The 20,120-nt window shown below is 44.0% G+C and overlaps 1 pseudogene; it reads left to right on the forward strand.

Moving 5' to 3' along the window:
* The first annotated feature begins 3,599 nt into the window (after positions 1-3,599).
* On the forward strand, positions 3,600-5,450 carry LOC125520555 (uncharacterized; annotated as a pseudogene).
* The last annotated feature ends 14,670 nt before the right edge of the window (positions 5,451-20,120 follow it).

Raw genomic sequence — 20,120 nt, forward strand, 5'->3', positions numbered from 1 at the left:
CTGGTGACGATTGGACATGCCCCATGGTAGCCGGCTTCACATGAGGGGCTAGCGCCATGACACCCACTCCAGCGACTCGGAGAGGAATCACCTGAACGACACCGACTCCCCCAGCGCGTACATCCAATCCTGAAATCAGATGTGACTTTAACCAAAATTTTGGGCTATCACTTGGAATGGAATGGAACACTAATTATGATATCATTTTTTAGCCGAGACCGTAAAATAATTTTTCTACGGTAATTTCATTAACATTAAATATTGACAAGTACAAAATAGCAACATAATTCAATCAATCCCAGTTCTGGGAAACATGATAAAAATCAAAGGTGTTGATCAATCCAGCTGTTTTATTCTCTCTGCTTTCTGTGGCCTGGACTTAATCTGTGCTGCCCATAGTCCCTCTTTAAGATGATATTTCCAGCAAACAAGATGCGGAACAGCCCATCTGAAGATCTTTTCATTTCTGTATGACCAAATACCCCAACAGCCAACAATGATGATCTCAAGAGCATTATCTCTAGGGAGATGAATAAGGGAGAGAGTGATCTCACTGAATGATGAAATGCCTCTCTGGTGATTAGGAATAATATGACCCCGACAGAGCAGAGCAAATGGGTAGTTCCAAAATAGATGTGTAATAGTTTCCTCCGTGTTATCTCCACGTAAAGCACAATTGTATTTCTTAAGATGCTTGTTAGAATAAATCCGAGGCGCTCCGTCTTTCTACCGAGGATCAAGCAATCACATAAGCACGACACCGAGATTTGTTAACGAGGTTCACCGATATGGCTACATCCCCGGGGCATGACTATGGGCGCTCCTCCCCATGACACCGCTACAATACCGCACCCCGGCCGCCCGGGCGCCGGCACACGCCGCCGGCTCCCCCCGCGTGCCCGTGCTATTATGTTGGCATAGGTTACATCGTGTGTCTACCCCCGCTATATATGAGAGGCCTAGGATACAGGTGTCATATTAGGACACAACTCCTACCCTGTCTACACACAGTCCAAAACCAAGTCCAATTATAACCTAACTTGTACAATAATATTCGACACAACTTTAACAAACTCCACCTTGGCGAATATTCTCCACCACCTTGAATTCGTCCGTACGTCAAACCTCCATGTACATTGGACTTGAGATACACCATGAGCACCGCTGCTACTCCCAGACTCCATATGACTCCACCTACAACTGTAGTCCCTTCTTGTCTTCTTCACAGTCAATACTCGAGCAAAATTAAGTTCCTCAATACTCTACTTTGTGCTCCCAACTTCCGAAGAATCCGTTCAACACCATCACACACCGACCACTGTCTGCATGAAAATGAACAACTCACGTATTGAACGCCAAAAATAAGAGTTACCTGAACTCAACATCACCGCTCTTTCTTGACCGTCTGTCTGAAACTTGAAGGAATTTCACCGTCGCCCTGTGTCACCCTGAGTCAAATTCACAGTTGTCTCATCCTTTTCCCGGATAGTCTCTAGCATGTCCCACAACTATAGCACTCCGCCTCCTTCTGTACTTGTCATCCGCACTTTGCCATGTGTACCGAACACCACAGAATATACGGTCATGTACTCTCTCGGATTTTGACAATTTCAGACTCTCCGCCACTTTCTCAGATTCACTATGATCAACTCTTGTCAATCAACCGGCACCGATAGACCCAGTCACCAACTCGAATCTGGTACTCGTCAACACTGCTTCAGCACCCCCTGCACAATTTGTCTGACCACATGTCTGACCACCAGTGCCTTGGCCTGTCGTTGTGTCCCGTGCTTATCGCACGCCTCGCCGCTATCATCGCGTCGAGTCTCTGCTGTCCTGGTCGAGTCTCCCGGGTAGCTAGCCGCCACTGTCTCAACTCCCACTGCAGAGAACCATCGATCATCACCGACCGATGTCGAGTATCACGCCTCCATCAGACCATTGGCGCCCAGTCTGATCCACGTGTCTCTCGCTATACCGCTGAAATAGGCTTCGACTATCTGAATTCTTACGCCGTAGCCCCTCCATCAGCAAGTCATCCGTCTGACTCCAGCTCCACCTTCAACATGACTCCATGGTGGTTGTACGTGCCACCCTCCCGCGCCCTGTCGACTCCAAGCTCTCATGTGCACCGTCTTGAATCAATCATGCGCCATAGTCTGTCAAGACGCACAAGCCCTCAGGCCTGCACCACGTGTTTCCACGCCCCAGAAGTCGGCCACCATCAGCATCACGCTCCTATGTCGTCGTCGCTGAAATCACCGCCGTCTTCTGCTTTAACCAACATCCATGTCGGTCCGTCAGATAGTCCAGTCCGATCCAGCCGAAATTATCCGACTGCAACCATGCTCCACCCTGCATCGTGTCCGCCCGCACATCTCCGTGCATTGCTTGACGCCCTGTGTATGCATGTTCCTGTCACGACGCACTCCAGACTCCTCCAAACCTTATAAGCACGTCGCTATCTTCGGTTCCCATTTAACTGCTAGTGGAACAACATCAATAATGCCATGTCGCCATCTCCATAGCGTACAAAGCAAAGAACCCAAAAGTAGTCCGTGTAGTCTCTTGTGTACGTGCGCAACAATGTCATCCACACCTGTAGCACCTAGTGACTTCTTGACTAATTTTCTTGTTCTGTTTTTTTCCACGCGTGAGATTAACATGCTAGTAACCAGCAGATCCCATGTTCCATCACACTGCAATACCTTCCAGAACCGATTCTTTTTCCTTAACAAATCTCTCACGCCATTGCACTAACGGCATCAGCCACGCATGCAGGCACAAGCATCCCATGAGGCCCTCGCTTGCACTTCACGGCCCCGTTGCAGCCCCTCCATACATGCATGCAATCCGCCCACCAGCGTACATGGGCCGTAACCCATCAGCTTGAGCCGCACGCGCTACTGCCAGCTGCTCGCCTGGGCCGCTCCTGCGTTGCGCCTGCCTGGGTTGCCACCGCTCACGTCTGCCTTGACTCGCCAGCGTCTCTGCATCGCCGCTGCTTTCGATCTTGCAAGACTACCGAGTCCCGATGCTGCACAATTTGGCTGCCGCGTGGATACAATCTGCTGAATCAATCGGCTGCAGCCACTTGGTCCGATCTGACCAGCCGCCTCGCCTTGCGCTGCTTGCACGCGTCTCGATCGGACAGAATCGATTTCGCCGAAAAACCCGCACAAAACACGCGTCGGCTGCAATACACATCTTGCCAAGACTCCGAGGGTGTTTGGATCACTAGTGACTAGAGACTAGAGACTAGTAGTAGTCACTTTTAGTCAGTAAACCTCCAAACACCCCTGACTAATGGATGACTAAAACTAGTTTAGTCTCTAGTCACCCCATCCCCAACTAAAAGTGACTAAAGTCTCTCCTCTAATTAATTGGCGGGTCCATCCTGTTGCGGGTGACGCATCTGCCGCCCCATCCCCTTCGCACGCAGGCAGGGGGCAGCCGCTCCCCTTTCCACTCCGCCGCTTCCCTTTCCACCGCCGCCGCCGCACTCCGCCGCCGCGGCAGCACTCCGCCGCGCCGCTCCCGCGTCCGTACTCCCGCCGCGCCCGCAGCCCTCCGCCGCGCCGCGCTCCCGCGTCCGTACCATGGACGGCGACGGCGAACTCCCCTTCGATTTCTTCTCGCAGACGGCGTCTTCCGGTGCTGCGGTGCACCACATCGACGAGGACGGGTGGGGGATGACGCCCCCTCGTCTCCGGGGATCCGCCGGCCGCGGCTTGGTGGCAGGGGGGCTCGGCCGCGGCTCGGTGGCCGGGGGGCTCCGCGCTCCCATCGGGTTGGAGAACATCGACCTCAACGGCAACTCCGCCGTCGCCGCCTCCTACCCCAACATGGGCATGTACACGCACCTTTTTCATCCCGGGTGTGCGGCCGGCCATGGTGTGCCCCTCCAGCGGACCAGATCGGACAGTGTGGCGCAGCGGCAGGGTCGTCCACCTCGCCAAGGTCTCCCCCCAGTGAGGGCCCCAGATCGTCGTGCCAAGCAGGTCGTCGCGACGTCGGGACGAGGTGGTGCCGGTTCAAGTCGCTCAGGCAGCGGCAGGCAGCGGCAGGCAGCACCGATCATGGTAGAAGATGTTGAGGAAGAAGATGAACCAGCTGAAGAAGATGTTCAGGCAGAGGAAGACGACAGCATGCTGAACCAGCATATCCAGGTACAATATTTGTCCAATTGTTGTGTTTGCTTGAATGAATGTATGTTAAGTGGAAAGTAGAAAGTAGAAACTACAGCTTGTTAAGTGGAAAGTAGAAAGTAGAAACTACAGCAAGGTGTTCAGTTTGGACAAATGAAAGAAAATACTTGTTCATGCTACTTGTTCTGTCATATTTATCAAAAATAGTACAGTATCTGAAATAGTACTTGTTCTGTTTTCTCATACATTTTTTTAATAGAGGCCAAAAAGCAAGGCTAACTGGACAGACAGAAATACATTGACTTTATGTGAAATAGCTTGTGAGGAAATAGATGCTGGCAATTACGCTGGTAGAGTTTGGAGCCCTCAGGCGTACAAGAATATGAGGGAGAAATATTGGGAAAGGGCAAAGCTGTGGCATCCAGGCAGGGAATTCAAGAACAAAATAACTAACTTGAAGGGCTTGTACAATGATTGGGTATGGTTGCAGCAGCAAACCGGCTGCGGCCGCGGCTTAGATGGCGAAGTGACGGCAACTGCAGATTGGTGGGAGAAAGAAATCAAGGTATTTTTGCTTATATTCTTGCTCCCTCTCCTTCAAGTGTTCATTTTTGCTTATGTTCCAATGACAGAAGATATATATGCTGATTTCTTTCTATTATTTCTTTTCAGGACAGACCAAATCTCAAGAAATTTAGAAATGGTAACCCTGAGTATATGCCCCTGTTACATGAGATATTTCATGAGGTCGCTGTGGATGGTTCATCTGCTTATGTTCCTGGGACAGAAGATTGTTTGGAGTTAAATAATGATGATGACCTGGATGGCAATGAAGGCTTTGTGTCCAGCCCTATGAGTACCAACACTCAAAAGAGAGGGAGCCACTCAGAGTTAAGGAGTACAGCTAGTAGTCCTTCAAAGAGAAGCAAAACTTTAGACAACATGCCTCGTACTCAAGGCAAAACTCGGGGTCCATTTGTAAAATATATGAAGGACATTGAAACTAAGTTGGAGAAGGAAAGTGAGAAAACAGACTCTATTTTGCAGGCTCTTGTGAACCAAGGCAATGAAAAGGTTAGGAGAAGTGAGGAACGTGCTCAGTCAGTAAAAAACTGTCAGAACCTTGCCATTGAGTGTGGAGCATCAGAAGAGTCAGTTGAGTACTTTGTTGCTTGTGATTTATTCAAGGAGAAACACAACAGAATTGTCTTCCAGAACATGAAGACCCCTGAAGCTAGGTTGATATGGTTGAAGAGATGGTGCAGGGCAAAGAACATGTATGCAGCAGATGGCGAGATATGAAGGCAGAATGATCTGTGTCAGCTAGTCTTGTGTCTTGAGTCATGTGTGTCCTCTTGTGTCTTGAGTCATGTGTGTCCTCTTGTGTCTTGAGTCGTGGATGACATGATTTGTGGACTAATGTGGCCTTAATCATTATGTTTCTGGACAAATTATTATCTACCGATCTGTGTATTTGCATGTGTTGATGATATGTTCATTATGTCTGTAGACTTCATGATTTCTATTTGTTTGTGCTTTTCTTGCAGAATGAGGATGAATCTAGTGATGAGGACAGTATAGACCAAGATGATGAGTCTAGTGATGAGGACAGGACTGATGAAGATGATGACTCTAGTGATGAGGAAGAAGAATATACAAGGACCAATAGAGTGCTAGCACTACTTCAGTTGAGGCGGCAGAGGCTCAACAAACTAGGTATGGTCGCCCACATGTTTGGTATGTACTACATGGATCGTTTCATGGTTAAAGGGGAAAGGAGAATTTTAAAAGCTAAAGAGTCTGGATATGAATGGGTAGTGAGAACTCTAGGAAACAGAACAGATTGCTAGAAAATGTTTAGGATGTACCCACCGGTGTTTGATAAACTACATAATCTGCTAATGGAGTCTTATGGACTGAAGTCAACCAAGAAAATGTCATCAGTTGAGAGTTTAGCTCTCTTTTTATATATAGTTGGATCTCCCCAATCTGTTAGACATGCTGAGAATCGGTTTATCAGGTCCATGGAGACAGTCAGTAGAAAGTTTAACAAAGTTTTGGAATGTATGGTTAAGCTTTCCATTGACATCATTAAGCCACGAGATCCTGAATTTAGAGTTGTCCATGAAAGGTTAAGAGGTGCTCAGTGGTACCCATGGTTCAATGATTGCATTGGAGCAATAGATGGGACTCATGTGCCGGTTGTGGTGCCACCAAACAAGGTTCCACAGTATTTAAGCAGACATGGTTACTATAGTCAGAATGTTATGGCTGTGTGTGACTTCGACATGAGATTCACTTTTGTGCTTGCGGGGTGGCCTGGATCGGTCCATGATATGAGGCCATTCAAGGATGCTCTTAGCCGGTTTGATCACAAGTTTCCACATCCACCTTCAGGTACGAAACTTGATACTCAGTACAATAGTTTTATGCCTTACATTGACATTTGCTAAAATGCATTGCCATGAACAGGGAAATTTTATCTTGTTGACTCGGGCTACCCCAACAAACAGGGTTATCTTGCACCGTATAGGGGCCAAAAGTATCATTTTCAAGAGTTCCATCAAGGCACCATGCCGAGAGGTAAAAAGGAGCACTTCAATTATACTCATTCTAGACTACGCAATGTCATTGAGCGTTGTTTTGGAGTCTTGAAAAATAAGTGGAGGATTCTTTTCAAAGTACCAAGTTATCCTCTACGCAAGCAAACAAAAATTATTGTGGCATGCATGGCCTTGCACAATTTTATTCGTGAAAGTCATTTGGCGGACAAGGAATTCGATAGGTGTGACAATGATGAGAGTTATCAACCTCTCCTTGAGGAAACAAGGAGGAGGAGGCGTCGTAACACTAGGGGTGAAGAAATGGAGCTAGATTCAGTGGATATGAATCGAGTGAGAGATACGATTGCTGATGGTTTGTTCAACAGGCATTGAGAAATTTCTGATGTTATTTATTTCGTTTCCAACATGTAACGTTATGGGACAATTTTAGTTTTCTTATGTGTGGACAGTTTTGATTTCCTTATGGGACAATTTCGTGAGGGATAGTCTGGTGCTTGTGTTGCTTGCGTGAGGAGAGAAAAAAAAGGTATTGAGAGCTGCTATTGCATGGCGTGAGGGAGAAAAGGAACAGGACTTTGCTGCTTTCCTTCCTTGCACGGGAGTATAGCGGTAGTTGCTGTTGCATAAGGGAGAGAAGAGAGATAAATGGAAGGGAGAGAGAAGAATTTAATACTGAGACATTTAATGCTGACTAGTAGTAGTCACCTTCCAAACAGGGCCTAACTAAAAACTTTTAGTCTGACTACTACTAGTCACATGACTAGAGAGTATCCAAACACCCTCTCCGCCTGTTTCCGATTGCTTCTCATCCAGTGTAGAATTTCCTCTGCCAAGCATCCACCGACGACGATCCATCTTGACGAATTCTGCACCACCTCTAGATCAACAACCGCAACCTCAAATCGAATCTTGCTCATGATACCACTTGTTAGAATAAATCCGAGGCGCTCCGTCTTTCTATCGAGGATCAAGCACGACACCAAGATTTGTTAACGAGGTTCACCGATATGGCTACATCCCCGGGGCATGACTATGGGCGCTCCTCCCCATGACACCGCTACAATACCGCACCCCGGCCGCCCGGGCGCCGGCACACGCCGCCGGCTCCCCCCGTGTGTCCGTGCTATTATGTTGGCATAGGTTACATCGTGTGTCTATCCCCGCTATATATGAGAGGCCTAGGATACAGGTGTCATATTAGGACACAACTCCTACCCTGTCTACACACAGTCCAAAACCAAGTCCAATTATAACCTAACTTGTACAATAATATTCGACACAACTTTAACAGCTTTCTTCTTCTTTGTAACATATTCCTAGTATTGACCCTTTGTCTAGAAGCTTTATTGCCTTGATAGCTTTCATCAATTTGCATCATTTTTTATTATGACACTAATCAATGAGCTCTTTTAGGCAGACTGTTTGGGTGGAGAAGAGGGCTTCAGGGCTTGCTAAGCATGTAGGGAGGACCGCAATTGATAGAAGCAAGAGAGGACAATATGGTTAGCTTGAACCAGAGCTTGCTTGAAGCATGCACACCCGAGCATGACTTGAAGTAAGCACACAAAGTTGTGACGCTAATACAGACCATGTCGAGAGCAATATCAATGTGTTGTCGTGCTAGGAATATGGATACATAATTCATGTATTGATCTTGTATTTATGTTTCTCAAGCAATTAATTAGACCAAAGTGTAGTTTGTTAGAGCGGTATTTGAATGAAACAAATACTACTCTAAGATGTAATGCGAAAGGTTGAAGATTCTTTTATATATTTTTTCTGTGTGAGAACTGAGAAGTATACCATGTTATTTTTTGAAATGGGAAGTTTTTAGAATTAGAGTGCAATTATATTTTTTTGACTCATGTTAAGCACAACTTAAATTTTTGTAACATACTGACTCAATTTTGTACTGGTGCACATTCCACTAAAATTCACATATGTTAATTTTATGAAAATATAGATATTTTTACTGAGACGTGCCTACAGGTGCACCCTTACTATATAGCTAAAGTTGATTCCCACTAAGTTATTTATCTAATATGGAAGCATGCCACCTCATCATATAGTCATGCACGAAAAAAACACCTTAATAGTAACCATGCACTACTAGGAAAAGGCTTATACATAGAAGTTTACCAGTAGCGTGCTTTTTGGAGCCCACGCTACTGATAATTAGCAGTAGCGTGTGTTACAAAACGCGCTACTGGTAGAACTTAGCAGCAGCGTTGGTTTCTAGAAGGCACGCTACTGATAAGTTCGCTACACCACACCCCCCGGCCAAAAAATAGTAGCAGCGTTGGTACCCTAACAAGCGCTACTGTTAAGAAAATAGCAGTAGCGCCGCGCTACTGCTACGTCTTCTATGTGCAATCTTTTAGCAGTAGCGTGTTTTTTGGGCAAGCGCTATAGCTAGTTTTATGTACCAATAGATATTTTGGCTGGCACATATAGCAGTAGCGCGCTTTGGTGCCCAGCGCTACTGCTATGGTCGCCAGCCAAAATATCTGCCACCTTCCCCCCCTCCCTCTTCTTCCTCCCCCTTTCTTTCTCCCCCTCCCTCTTGCACTTGCTTGTCTTTCAATGCTTCCCCCTCTTCTTTGCCCCTCCTCTCCCCCTCCATTAATGTCCTCCCTCCTTTCTCTTACTTGTTTTTGCCCCTTCTCCCCTTCTCTTCTTTGCCCCTCCACCACCCCCTCCATTAATGCCCTCCCTCCTTCCTCTTCCTTTCTTTTGCCCCTTCTCCCCTTCTCTTCTTTGCCCCTCCACCACCCCTCCATTAATGCCCTCCCTCCTCCCTCTCATAGCTCTATCTAGAGCTACTAGCTAATTATAAGAAGGTTCTCGATATTCCTCTCGACAAATTGGTGAGCAAAAAAAGAGTTGTGCAAGAATGGAAATATGTGTGTTTGCGATTAGGACCGAAACTATGTGCGATATGAATATAACGAATTGTGTGTGGCATGTGAGTGACATGAGTTGCCTATGTTTTGCCGAAATGTCTATTCAATTCCATTTCGGCGAATTTCGGGCATGCAAACTCAATATGTCCTATATTTAGGGAAGGTCATGCCGAATTTTTGTATGAATTTGATCCATGCATGCATATATACGTGTTTAAAATATTTGCTTCGCGCGCAGGTGATCATGAAGGTCAATGGAAGGAAGGTGGAAAGATACTGGCAATCCGCTGTGGATGACATGTATGAAAAAAGACTGAAGGATGTTTTATGTTCGTGTCGAAAATGCAAAGGAAGAGTCAGGCTCGACCCCTTTGTGGGTGGTAAATTCAAGGCGCACCTGCTCATGCATGGTTTCATGCATGGCCATACTCGGTGGATAAGTGATGATGATGATGATGAGGACGTCGACGGGGCAGGAAATAACGACATGGGGCCACCAGACGAAGATATGACCGATTATGTGCCCGAAGAGGAAGACGGCCTCGGAAATGATGGCGAAGAGGCAGTTCAAGGCGGAGAAGACGCGGACACGCCACCTTCTTCGTCGCTACTAAGTTCAGCCATGCGGGACCCGCATGTTCGAGACCTGCTTCGCAAGAAGACGACTAGCGACAGAGCTGCTTCTAGAGAGGAGGCCAAACTGGCGCAACTGGAGGTGACTCGATGACTCCTTTGTATGATGGTTGCAATAATCCCGAGGTGACCCGCTTGAGTTTCACACTAGAACTTCTAAAGATGAAGGCAAAAAACAAATGGACAGATACAAGCCTGGATGAGCTTCTGAAGTACCTAAAGAAGGTTCTTCCCGCGGGAAGCCTGTGTCCTACTAGTGTCAATGAGGCAAAGAAAATCGTGTGCCCTCTTGATCTGCCACAGATTAGATATCATGCATGCATCAATGATTGCATCATATATCGGAACGAGCACGCTGAAAAAACCATCTGTCCAAAGTGCAATGCTTCACGATATAAAAAGGCCGAAAAGAAAGCTCCACAGAAAGTTGTATGGTACTTTCCGATCACTCCGCGTCTATAGTGGTATTTCGTAGATCCTAAGGAAGAAAAGCTTATGCGCTGGCACGCGGAGAGGGTGAAGCCAGATGACGGAGATGAGCCGAAGCTGAGACACCTCGTAGATGCTAGCCAGTGGAGAGCATTAAATGCTGAATTTGATTTTTTCGCAAATGATCTAAGGAACATCGTGCTTGGCGCTGGTAGTGATGGGATGAATCCATTTGGCAACCAGAACACCAATCATAGCACATGGCCTGTGTTTGTATGGATATACAACCTCCCCCCTGGTTGTGCATGAAGGAAAAATACATACACATGTCTATGCTTATTCAAGGGCCGAGACAACCGGGAAATGATATAAATCTGTATCTCGGGTTACTGAAAGAGGAGTTACAGACCTTATGGACAACGTCGGCCAAGACATGGGATGCAAGCAAAGGAGAGTATTTCTACATGAGAGCCGCGCTGATCACGACGGTGCAGGACTATCTCGGTCACGGCTATCTCTCCGGCCAGGTGTGCCACAGATATTGCGGATGCACGAGGTGCATGGATGATACAACTTCTCTGCAGCTATCGAAAGATGGCGGGTCTTTGAAAATCTTGTACATGGGGCATCGAAGATGGCTCGAGAAGGATGACTCATGGAGAAAGCGTGGAGATCTATTCAATGGTAAGGCTGAGCATCGAGGTCCTCCACGTAAGCGTAGCGGTGCAGAAATATATGAGTTATTGAAGAACTGGAAAGAGTGCCCCTCGCCGGGAAAGACGAAGAAAAAGGCGTCGGAGCCCCTGCTGAAGGTATGGAAGACGAGATCTGTTTTCTGGGACTTGGAATACTGGCCCATACTCGACACGCCTCATAGCCTTGATCAAATGCATATCACAAAAAATATCCTTGAGAGTTTGGTTGGAACATTGATGAACATGCCGGAGAGGACCAAGGATGGGCCGAAGGCAAGAAAAGACTTGGAATTTTTGAAAATCAGGAAAGATCTCCAAATGCCCGGTAAAAGGTCATCAAAGGAGACCGAGACGGAGACGGAGACGGAAGATAGGGGCAAAAAAATTAAACAAGAAGGAAGAACAATATTGCCCCCCCTCTTGCTTCACCTTAGATCCGAAGGAGGTCGATCAATTGTTCAAGTGCCTTGCTGGAATCAAAGTTAGTTCCGGATACTGTGGGAAGATAAGCAGATATCTGGACACTAAGAAAAAAAGGTTCAGTGGGATGAAGTCTCAGGACTGTCATGTGATGATGACGCAGTTACTCCCGGTTGCACTTAGACGGATTATGGACACACATGTGCGTGAGACACTTACTGACCTATGCCACTTTTTTGATGCTATCTCTCGAAAGTCGATCAGTGTGAAGCAACTCCATAGGCTACAAGAAGAGATCGTTGTCATATTGAATGAGCTAGAGATGTACTTCGCGCCCGTGTTCTTTGATGTCATGGTGCATCTATGTGTCCATATCGTGGACGACATCATCGACCTAGGGCTGACATTCCTGCATAGCATGATGCCGTTCGAGAGGATGAATGGGGTCATCAAAGGATTCATTCGTAACATGTCCCGTCCAGATGGAAGCATAGCCCAGGGATATCTGACCAAAGAGTGCATCTCTTTCTGTGAGAGTTATCTGACCAAAGACCGTGTTGTTGGCTTGCCCGTCAACAAGCACTGTGGAAGGCTCGAAGGCGAAGGTCACACCAACGGTCATAGGGATTTGAATGTGTTACGCTCGGGCCGACAAAACGACATTGACAGGGAAAACTTAGTAGTGCTACAACACCTAGATGTGCTAGAAGATTTCGTGACACTGCACAAAGAGACCATCGCAAAGAAATACCGTGACCGTGGGGTGCACAGGACGGACGCTGAAGTTATTAGAGAGCACAACTCCATTTTCGTGCGTTGGATCAAAGAGCGAGTTCTGGCTAATCCCCCGGAAGAGGGTTGCCCGAATGGAACACTCATATACACCTTAGCACATGGCCCCTCGACCAACCTCGCGACTTATCAAGCATATGATATCAACGGATACATGTTCTACACGGAGAAGAAAAATATAAACAGTGATGACCAAAACTCAGGGGTGACGATGGAAGCCATGACCGGGAATGTAATTGAAAGATATTATGGAAGGGTCGAAGAGATATGGGAGCTTAACTACTCTGGATTGCATAGCGCGACGATGTTCCGTGTCAGATGGGCTAAAAATGTACACAGAGAAAACCAACATTTCACTACCATGTGTATTCCCGACTACAATGATAGCGGCACCGTCAACGCCATCGCCAAAAATGAGCCATGGGTACACGCTAAACACGTGACACAATGTTTCTTTATAACTGATCCGATCAATCCCAGTCGTGTTGTCGTGAGGAGAAGCAAAAGGAGCATCGCCGGAATGGATGGAGTCGCCAACGAGGAAGACTATGACCAGTATGGTGATCCGATGAGGGAAGATGATGCTGATGACGACGAAACATATGTCAAAAGAAGAATGAAGACTACATTACCTACGAAAGATCGTAATCCTTGGAGAAGGAAAATTCACGACCATGGGCTCAATTATTCGACAATGAACAAAAGAGGGAAGAATATCAGTCTAAAGCGTCATCGTCGCCCAAGCTGACAAACTAATCCCCAAAGTTTGTGTGTGTCTTTTTTGTATACCGATGTTAGCGGTCAAATCATGTAATATATATTATACTAATTATTATTCGGAGGGTAACAGTGGTATTGCTCTAACGACAGACCAAATTAAAGGAAGGAAAGTGCAAAAGAAAGATAAGAAAAAGAAAAGTGCAAATGAAAGAAAAAGAAAAATAAGAAGAAAAAGAAAAAGAAAAAGAAAGGAAGTTTTGCAAAATGAAATGAAAAAAAAGAAAAAAGAACTAATAAGCTGAGCCCGACAACACTAGGGGTGGTGCTCAAGGAGGGTCTAACAGACCTACCACCACCTGAGCCCAAGAAGAAGCAGAGGAAGAGACCGGCGGCGAGAAAATCCAATGAAGCTGGCAATGTTGGTTCTAGCAGCCAGCCGCCTTCGACCAAGGTTGACCGTGTACCGATGAAACACGCGCCATTAATCCATGTCGTGGGACAACCAATGGTACCGGCGAATGCACTAGCTGCCATAGAAGGGGATCTCAGGAGACTTCATGACCATGTGCTTTCGACAGAGAGAAGCCTCCTCGCCTCGGATGATTCAGGATACCCACTTTATACGGTTCATGTGCCGAGCAGTTGCAAGATGTATGTCCACACATGCCCCGCGGACCTCTTCTTCCTGAGGTTTGATTACATCTTCCAGATGTTTCAAATGAGGACACTCGATTTTACCTTCGTCCGCCTGTATGCGCTGCACATGAACTACATCGTCAGAGAGAGCAAGTCACCGGTCTTGCGGTCACGGGCCCATACTACATGCATGAGGGCTTCTTGTCAATCAACGACGCCAACCGTCAATATGCAAGTCAGTACATCGAAGAATTCTTGGTCAGCAATAAGGACAAAGAAACGATTCTCCTACCTTATCATCCCAGGTAAGACATCCGCGGATAGCACACATACATCCTTTCGTGCATTTCAATAGTTACTTTGCACGCATGGAGGCTAAACTTGATCGTGTATTTTGCGCAGCGGAGGGTGTCGTGCCGTTCTCATTGTTCTTTACCCGCGTTACTCCCGCGCTCTATATTTGGACCCGTCGAAGAACATACAGAAGAAAGATTACACACACATTAAGTATGTTCTGGACAGAGCTATACTGGCTTCAGCATGCGGGGTGGCTACGTCCAATGCAAAAAAAACAAATAAGGCCGGGCTTTGTTTCAGCTACAAGACTGACTTCTGTTGCATCCAGCAACCAACAAGAAGTGAGAATGATGGATTCTACGCCATCCATCTAATGATGGAGTACAGAAGAGATGTGCAATCACTTTGCATGAAATCTTCATCCCATACCCATATCCAGAGATGGGTCGAAGCCTTTGGAGCCGTGCCAGATAATCGACTTTGAAATGATTTCTACCGGACCCAACAGGAAATTGTGTCCATCATCGTCAAAGATGTCCTCGAAGAGAATGGGATGTTCTACGGCGGCCCAATATCGCGAGCTGACGTCCGAACCCGCATTGCCCTACAGCGTCAGGACATGAGGCCTTTCACTAAGCTTGGTGACACCCTTCCGGATATGGATAGATGGGAAGAGTGCACTGCTTAAAAACAATGTGTCTGTTTAGTTACTTGTTACTTTATGTACGACGAAACTTCGAATCTCTCAGTACGACGAAACTATTAGATGTATGGTGCCGCGCTCTAGTTAATTACTTTCAGTACGATGAAATTTGTTAACTATTTTTACTATATATGTTGCTTCTATTTCATAACTGTTTTGTTGAATTCGCTTCATGGTATATATATGTGCATCTCTGACAGGTATATAGATCAACGATGGCGAGGAAGTGGTATGTCGTGTATGTAGGGCATGTTCCGGGTGTGTATGATGAGTGGCCAGAGTGTCAGGCCCAAGTCTCTGGCTTCTCCGGCGGAAGCCAGAAAGGGTTTGATAGCAGAGCGGAAGCCGAAGCTAATTATTTGAGATTCATAGCACAACAGGGGATTCAGAACCAGCGCCGCCGCAAAAACTACTACATCATACCGCTTTTGATCATCATGATCGCTCTTATCGTTTATGTCTTAGTTTAGGTAGATGATGAAACATGTGTCTACGGTGACAATGTAAGAGACATGTGATCATTAACTTGTATCACTATTTCGAGATGATGAGATCGACATCATTTGTGTTGAGACTATGTTGATATGATGAGACTATGTTGTACCACTTTGATGATGATGATGAGACATTCCTTTTCATATAGTTCCAGTGTATGTGTATGTTGTAACTGTATAAAAACTGTAAAAATACGAATACAACAATATAAAAAAAGAAAATACTAGCAGTAGCGTGGGGTATTGGAGTAGTAGCAGCGCTGCTTACCAGTAGCGTTTTTTTGAAGCCCACGCTACTAGTATTAGCAGTAGCGATGGACAGAGGCGCGCTACTGCTACATACAGATAGCAGTAGCGCTGGTTTAAACAAGCGCTACTGCTACAAAATAGCTGTAGCGCCGTAGCAGTAGCGCTGGTGCCCGCGCTACTGGTAGCTTAAAAACCAGCGCTACTGATTAGGGTTTTCCTAGTAGTGATGAAAGGAGAGAGGTCCACTACATGTAATTATTCATGAAAAAATGCTTTATGTTTTATTATACAACTGATATTCTATAAATATCTCACAACTATATAATACTCCCTTCATTCCACAATGTAGTGTTTTCTCTATCCTCGTGCTTCAACTTTGACCGTAAATTTAACTATCAAGACCGATTGCGGCGGGAGCAAAAGTTATATCAGTGAATTCGTATTTGAAAGAAGTTTTTAATCATGTAATTTTTCCTCCTGTCGCAGTCGGTCTCGTTCGTTAAATTTATGGTCAAAATTCGACCTCGGAAAGCGCAGGCGCACTATATTTTGAAAATGGAGGGAGTAATTAACAAACGTTCACATAGTTGAAAAAATAGTTTAACGTGCATTTCAAAAACAATTAACACATAATTAAAAAAATATTTGAAAATTGTTAGTATGTACATAAAAGAATTAAACATGTATACAAAATTTTCTGATGTATACGAAAAATGTACAATATTTATTGAAAAGATAGACATGTGTTAAAAAAACCTAAAGAAAAAGCATAACAGAAATGCAGAAACCAGAATAATAAAAACATGTAAAAACTGAGAGAGAAAACTGTTCAAAGCAAACACAGAGAATAAAAAAAAGAAAGAAGAAAACCGGTCCAAACCTGGCTATAGAACCTTTCTAAAACTGTTTTAGCATTCCGGCCCACTAAATATAAACAAGGCCCGCTCTAGAGGCGAGGCTTCTATAGCTCTCCCAAGAGACGAGAAATTGCGGGGAGCAACTAGTTGACGAGCGCTCCTTTAGGAGCCTCGCAACGATCACATGTGGGTGGGCTGACAGCGCCACTTGGCGCGCTCCTAGCTGCCGCCACGTGTCGCGCTCTGGGCGCTTTCTCCGGATTTTTTTATATATTTTTCCGCATGTGTTTTCGGCTTTTAAAGCAGTTTTTTTGGTTTTTTGGTTTCCCATCGTTTTGTCTTAGCTTTTGGACAAAATGTTTTTGCGAAAAAACATGTTTTTTCCGTGAAAGGCATGGTTTTGCTTCAGCGAGTGGCACGTTTTTGCTTTCACGAGAGGCACGGCCGTCCCTCTCGAAAACGAAAAAAAAAATGTTTTCTGTTTTTTTTCGCGAGAGGCATGGCCGTGCCTCTCGGAAACAAAAAAAATATGTTTTCTATTTTTTTCGTTTTACTTCAGCAAGAGGCACTGTTGTGCTTTCGAGAGATGCACGGCCATGCCTCTTAGAAAAACAAAAAAATATTTTTTTCTTCCGCGAGAGGCACGGTTTTGTTTCTGCGAGAGGCACGGCCGTGCGTCTTTCAGAAAGAAATTAAAACCGTGCTTCCGGTTCGGTTTTTTTGTCCGATTTTTCGTCCAGTTTTTTTTGTTTAAAAAATGTTCATCGAAACCTATTAACATGGGATCTAGTTTCAAAGATCTCGACGCGAGTAATCCAACGGTGAAAATGGTTCGAGATTTGGACGCATGGTTTAAGAGACAATACTTTTTGAATAAACGCATCTACGAAAAAAGGAAAAACTCCCAAGTGGTGACAAGTGGCGCACGTACAGCGTGCCACTTGTCACAACATGAGGAGGTGGGGTTGATCTTACAGGAGTATTCCTCAATTAGTGATTTCAGAAATTACGGGGATCCTATTCCATGTGTAGGCAACTAGATACCCCCTCGCGCGCCCCATCCTCTTTGTGAACATTTTTTTGAATTTAAAACATTTTTAATCGAGAACTGTTTTCAAATTCATGAACTCTTGAAAATGTTTTAAAGAAGAAAATGAATAAAAAGGAAAAGCAAACAGGAAGAAACGAAAAGAAAAACATGGGCTCCCCGCCCTGTAGATGGGCCAGATCTAATGCCCGCAGGGGAGGTCCCTATGTCTCGCTTGTAGCGAGGACTAGGGCAGCCTGGCCTGGTCGAACGCGAGAACGAACCGTCTCACAGCCTCGTTTTTTCTTTTTTATTCAACGTTTTTTGTTTTATATTTTTTCATTTGTTTATTATTCCAAATATTCTAACTATTTAAATTAAGCATGTGAAAATTTTGAAATCTGTATAGAGAAAATGTTTTTCATGTAAATGAAAAATGTATACAAGTAAATACACAGTTTTCCTGAAAATGTTTGATCAAGAATTTTTAAGCATCTAAACATGTTAATCAGGTATTTCAAAAAAAAATTCAAGCATTTTGAAAATTTTAAATGTGAATAGGAAAAATAATTCTCATGTATACAAATAATATGTACAAACAAATACAATATACATAAAAAATGTTGATCATGTAATGAAGAATGTCAAAAGTGTATAAAGAAGCAATGAAAGACGATGGAAATAAAGAAAGAAAGATACAAAACCGACGGAAAAAGAATAAAAGATTACAAGAAAGAAAAATAAAAAACCAAGTGAAACCTAGAAAGAAACAAACAATACCAAAATAAAACAAAGATGCGAGATGGAAAAAAACATGAACACCGAAAAAGAAAGAAATAAACCAGAAAAAGCAAAGAAAAGAAGAGAAAACAAATCAGGAAACTAAACAACCCCGAAAGGAAAACAAAAAAATAAATAGACAACGAAAAAAGCTGAAGAAAACCGGACCAAAACACATACAATGATCGAAACCTCCCGCAAGCTACAATAGTTTTCGAATGAAACATGTCGAAAGGAAAAAACAAGCTAAGTGAGGCGGGCCTATGTGTGGGAAAACCAAGCTGCAACGGATGCTGATCTCGCTATGGGCGAGATATAGTTCTCGTGTCGTTTGGGCGTCCGAGGAATAGCCCTGGGCGCAAAATTGAGCCAGATTTATATCTCGCTTACACCGCGTGAGAGCTATATCTCTCTTATATGAGATTAGCTCTCGTCTTTCCTGAACATTTTTCGTGGCCGTACAGTAATAGGCCGGCCCATTTACATTCACTGCATGTTTCTTTGATCTTTTTCTTTTTCTTTTTCTGTTTTTTTGTTTCTTTATCGATTTCCTTAGACCTGCCCATTTCCAGCTCTTTTCCACAGTTCTTCGTCATTTTTCTTTATTTTCAACTGCTTTGTATCGTTTCTTAGTTTATTTTTTCACTCTGGTTTTTAACGAGTTTCTCCATTTTTTGGTATCTTACTTGGTTTTCATTGTTTGCACTCTTTTCCATTTTTTTTCTTTGGTTTGCACAATTTGGTTTCCATCGCTTTTGTATCTTTGTCGGTTTACATCAGGGTTTTTCTACGACTTGTCACCTTTTTTAATATATAATGTACATTGGTGTACACGTGAAACATTGTTAGGGTAGAAGTTGAACATTGTTTAAGTACGTGAATTATAGTTTTCTTAAATACATGCTTTAGCACACAATGCAGGACAAATATTTTCTAGTGGCATAAATGTTTTAGCACACAATGTATATTTTTTATACATTAGTTACATTTTAATATACATGTTTAACATTTTTTAAACATAGAACTAGATTTCAAAATATACTCCCTCTATCCCATAATGTAAAAACTTTTTTTGGCACTATTATAAATAGTCTCATAAGATGTCTTATATTATGGGACAGAGGGAGTATATTTTTTGATGTCTACTTTTATTCAACATACTCTGTACATTTTTCGTATAGATCAGAAACATTTTCTTATACTTCTTTAACATTTATTAAATACATGATCAACATTTCTTTAGACACCTTGTATATGCTTTGTATTTCTTCATTACACATTTTTCATATATATGAGAAGCATTTCTTCATCACACATTCTATATTTTCCAAATGCTTGATTAATATTTTTCCAGTACTTCATTACTTTTTTAAATGATTGATTAACATTTTTAACTACATGAACTACATTTACGTAAATATTGTATATATTTTTTGTATACATGAGAAACAATTTTCCTATACACATTTGTCATTTTTCAAATACTTTACTAAAATTTTTAATTTTTATGTAAAGCGTTTTCCGTAATATACGGATTTAGAATATTGAAGACTATGCAAAAGTAAAAGAAGAAAGTAAAAAAAGAGACAAACTGAAAGGAAAAAAAACCGAAAAACTCAAGGCCTACGGTCCCATTCTGTGCATTGCTTGAGGCGAGGTTGCATTAAACGAGAGCTCCTATTGGGTGCTCGCGAGCTTCCATTTCTCTGACCAAGGAACAAGCGAAAAAAATAACATGAAAAACAAAACGCACGCGATGGAGTTCTTGACCTG

This window comes from Triticum urartu, chromosome 7A (genome assembly GCF_056163025.1).
Source record: "Triticum urartu cultivar PI428250 chromosome 7A, HENAU_Tu73, whole genome shotgun sequence".
Taxonomy (NCBI): domain Eukaryota; kingdom Viridiplantae; phylum Streptophyta; class Magnoliopsida; order Poales; family Poaceae; genus Triticum; species Triticum urartu.